Source organism: Microtus ochrogaster, linkage group LG1 (assembly GCF_000317375.1).
Source record: "Microtus ochrogaster isolate Prairie Vole_2 linkage group LG1, MicOch1.0, whole genome shotgun sequence".
In the NCBI taxonomy this organism is placed as follows: Eukaryota; Metazoa; Chordata; class Mammalia; order Rodentia; family Cricetidae; genus Microtus; species Microtus ochrogaster.
In genome coordinates this window covers 17,418,654-17,423,700 of record NC_022027.1, presented here as the reverse complement: position 1 = coordinate 17,423,700, position 5,047 = coordinate 17,418,654, and positions in this window count along the sequence as shown.

The following is a 5,047-nucleotide window of genomic DNA, read 5'->3' as shown; positions in this document are numbered from 1 at the left end:
ACAGGGTACCCTGCTATGTGGGAAATCCAAAGCCCTCCTCCTTCCATCCAGGCCTGGGAAGGTGTGCATCCAAATAGACTAGAGTCCTAATAAGCCAGTGTATGCAGTAGAAACAGGTCCCAGTGCTATTATCGATGGCTTCTCAATTGGATCTCATTGGCAGCCACAGAGAGTCCAGTTTGATCACATGCTCGTTCAGTCGCAGTCAACTGGATTTGGTGAGCTGCCATTAGATCAGTCACGCTGCCTCAGTGGGTGGACCAGCCCCTCATGGTCCTGACTTCCTTGCTCATCTTCTCCCTCTTTCTGCTCTTCAACTGGACCTTAGGAGCTCAGTCCGTTGCTCTGATGAGGGTCTCTATCTCCATCTGTCACCTGATGAAGATTCTATGGTGATATTTGAGATAATCATCACTGTGAAAGTGGGTCAAGGCCAGTTCAGGCACCCTCTGCTCTGCTGCCCAAGGACCTAGCTGGGGACATCCCAGTGGACATCTGGGATCTCCTCAAGAGCAAAGTCTCTTACCAACCCTATAATGGCTCCCTTAATGTAGATATCTTCTTCCCTGCTCTTATATCTGCTCTTCCTCCACCCACCCACTCCCCCAAGTGCGGCAAACTTCCTGACCAGCAGAAAGGAACAGCCACCAGACGAGGATTCTTCTCAAATCACGCTTTATTGGAGCCTCTTGGTTGTAGGGAGAGCAGAAAGCAAGGGGCAAGGGGCTCTGAACTATGGCTGCTTATATAGGGAGTCTGCCTAGCAACTTTTTGATACTTAGATCTGGAGACCCACCGGCAGGAAAGAAAGCAGGGAAACATCCTTGTGAATTACAGACCAGGATGTTCCCCTGCCGGTCAGGGGAAGTGTGGGCAGCTAGATCACAACAACTCACCCTGTTTTCCGGTGGAAGAACTGCAACCCTATTATGGAGTTTATCAAGCGAGGCTGGGGCCAAATGCCATCTTGTAATGGCAGCTATTCGAATCGGCTCCCAGCACCCAAGCTCTTTCCAGTCTTTCCCTTCTCCATTCTCTCTCCCCCTCTCCCCTTCCCTTATCCCCACCCCCACCTTATCCACATTCCCATGGTCTGAACTTTTGCCTGGTGATCTTGTTTGCTTCCAATTTCCAAAAGGATCTACATATGTTTTTCTTTGGGTTCACCTTCTTAATTGGCTTCTCTAGGCTTCTGAACTGTAGGCTTAATGTCCTTTGTTTGTGGCTAGTGTCCACTAATGAGTACATACCATATTCATCTTTTTGGGTCAGGCTTATCTCACTCAGGATAGTGTTTTCTTTTTTCATCCATTTGCATGCAAAATTCAAGATGTTATTGTTTTCTACCGCTGAGTAGTACTCTAATGTGTATATATTCCATACTTTCTTTATCCATTCTTCCATTGAGGGGCAACTAGGTTGTTTCCAGGTTCTGGCTATTACAAATAATGCTGCTATGAACATAGTTGAACAAATGCTTTTGTAGTATGATTGGGCATCTCTTGGGTACATTCCCAAGAGTGGTATTGCTGGATCCTGAGATAGGTTGATTCCCAATTTCCTGAGAAACCACCACACTGATTTCCAAAGTGGTTGCAAAAGTTTGCATTCCCACCAACAATGTATGACTTTTCCCCTTACTCCACATCCTCTCCAGAAAAGGCTATCATTGGTGTTTGTGATTTTAGCCATTCTGATAGGTGTAAGATGGTATTCCAATGTTGTTTGATTTGCATTTCCCTGATTGCTAAGGAGGTTGAACATGACCTTGAGTGTCTTTGGCCATTTGAATTTCTTCTGTTGAGAATTCTCTGTTCAGTTCAGTACCATGTTTTTTAATTAGGTTAATTTGAAATTAAATGTCTAGTTTCTTGAGTTCTTTATATATTTGGACATCAGACCTTTGTCTGATGTGGGATTGGTGAAGATCTTCTCCCATTCAGCAGGATACCTTTTTGTCTTAATGACAGTGTCCTTTGCTTTACAGAAGCTTCTTGGTTTCAGGAGGTCCCATTCATTCAATGTTGCTCTTATTGTCTGTGCTACTGGTTTATATGTAGGAAATGGTCTCCTGTCCCAATGTGTTGCAGTCTACTTCCAACTTTCTCTTCTACCAGGTTCAATTTGGTTGTATTTATATTGAGGTCTTTAATTCATTTAGACTTGAGTTTTGTGCATGGTGATAGATGTGGATCTATTTTCATTCTTCTACAGGTTGATATCCAGTTATTCCAGCACCATTTGTTGAAGATGCTTTCTTTCTTACATTGTAGCTGCCTTTGTCAAAAATCAGGTGTTCATACATTTGCGGCTTAATATCTGGGTCTTCTATTCGATTCCATTGGTCAACATCTCAGTTTTTATGCCAATACCAAGCTGTTTTCATTACTGCAGCTCTGTAATAGAGTTTGAAGTCAGGGATGGTAATGATTCCAGACGATCCTTTATTGTATAAGATTGTTTTGGCTATCCTAGGTTTTTGTTTTTCCATGTAAAGTTGATTATTGTTCTCTCACGGTCTGTGAAGTATTTTGTTGGGATTTTGATGGGGATTGCATTGAATTTATAGATTGCCTTTGGTATAATTGCCATTTTCACTATGTTGATCTTACCCATCCAAGAGAATGGGAGATCCTTCCATTTTCTGGTGTCCTCTTCAATTTTTTTCTTCAAAGCCTTAAAGTTCTTCTCAAATAGATCTTTCACTTCCATAGTTAGTGTTACCCCAAGATACTTTACGCTATTTGTGGTTATCATATGGTGAAGTTTCTCTGATTTCCCTCTCTGCTTCTCTATCCTTTGTGTATAGGAGGGCTACTAGTTTTTTTGAGTTGATCTTGTATCATACTCAAAAAGACTTGGGCCTTCTATGAATTATTTCAGGAGAAATCATTGTTTCTTTGATTACTTTGTCTATAATCTCTTTCAGATGCCCTTGTGAACTACAATTAAAACATTAGATATTTTGTCTTTTCTTGAAATTTTTAAAAATCACTTGTCCTGTTAAATATCATCATAAAAGTGAGATACAATATCAGCAGTATTTTGTGTTCTTTTATCTTTGGAGGCTGATCTTGCCTTTAGCATTTTGTATTATGAATAAGCATTTTCAAAAGTCAAAGATTCAATTAATATTTATTTGACTTCTGTATTTGATATCATTCAATGTGGGTTTTATAAAATCTTTAAAACAATCAGTAAAGACTTCTTTTGGGCCTTGTATAATTTTTGTAAATGACTTAATCCTCTCTCCTCATTCTTCAACCATGTCCCAAGCATTCAAAGCTGCTACACAGTGTAGAGACAAGGTATGATCATCATATCTAAACTGTCTTTGCAAATTAGCACATCAACCTTCACTTAGAAGCTGGTCTTGGATAGTTTCAATACCTCCAGCCCTATGTCATTGTTCTATGCCTTTAGCTTTGTTCTCTACCATGTTTTCTATTGATACTGAAACCTAGCTTCCAAATCTAACATTTCTACAGGGTCCCTAATAAATTCTGAATTGTTTTTTGGGGTACCTATTATCTGGTGATCTTCTTGTGTTGGAACAGAATAAATTAATTTTAATTTTTTTTTATAATCTTGGGCTCCATCTCTTCAGTTTCATAATTCAATGGTTCAGCAGGTTCTGCTTTAAATTCCTCAGCCTGTGTCTATTTTACTTATCTTCACTATGAGGTCCTTTTAAGGCTTGTATCTTATCACTAGGAAGTACTTCTCAGACTAGTGTCTTGTCTGTCAAATGTTCATATTTGGCACAGTTATAATACCACCTTTGAAAGATAAATTATGAATTACCAAACTGATTGTAATTAATTTAGTCATTATGTCAATTGTAGTTGAATATTTTATCCCCTCATTATTTTTTTGTCCATTTGCAAGTCATCTTTAGTAGCCTTATACAAAGAACTAATTGTATTGTGATATTTCTTATTCTTAACATGGGGAAAGCTCTTCTTTTTAATATGATTTCACTCTCTCTTTAAGGACTTCCCAAGTGTCTCACTAGATCTTCTATCTTATCAGTATATCTGCAGCAACAGTGCTGACAGAGGAGGACTCACATCCTTCCCCGTGATTTCCAAGCCTGAGGTCACTTTCTGAGGTCCTAGAAATGACTCTCAGAGAAAATCAAGTGGCAATTGTGGAAGTTCCAGCTTTTATGCCTTCTCTCTCAGTGATGTTGAGCCATGTGTTGAAGTGTCAAATGTAACAGTTCTTCATCATTGGGGCCACTGGCCTACAAATAATGACCCCGGACTTTATTAATTATGAAATCTTGGCTTTAGTTTAGATTTAGTCCCAACTAGCACTTATAACTCAAATTGGCTTGTTTTGGTTAATCGATATTTTACCATGTGACTTTTTCTTGCCTCTCATTTGATATGTCTGGCTTGTTCTGAGTTTCACTGGTATCTCTGACTCAATTCTTTCCAGAATTTTCTCTGTCCTCAGAAATACTGCCTATTTTCTCCTATCTAGCTTTTGGCCATTCAGCTCTTTATTAAACTAGCCACAATAATACTTCTTCACACAGTTTAAACAAATATTCCACAATAATATTTTGAGGGGTTTGATGGGTATTTCACGATGTATTCTCACATCTGAAGATTTGGAATTGGAACAGCATATGAGAAAAAAATATGATGTGTTTGTCTTCCTGTGTCTTGGTTAATTGGATCAATATAATCATTTCTTCATTCATCTATTCGATTGCAAATTTCAGTTTTATTTATAGCTGATAAAATCTCATTGTGTATATGTACCACATCCTTATCATTTTATCTGTCCAAGGACATTTATGTTATTTCCATTTTCTTACTATCCAGAGTAGAGTGGCAGTGAACACTTGTGAGTAGGTATCCATAGATTAAGATGTCAAATTACCTGGGTATATGCCAAGAAATGGCTAGCTGACTTATATAGTAATTTTTATAAATTTAGTTTTAGATCTCTGAGGATTTTCCTCACATTTTTAGAGTGGATGCCTCAATTTTAAATGAACAAGATTTTTGTCTTCATATAAAACTTTTTTCTTTCC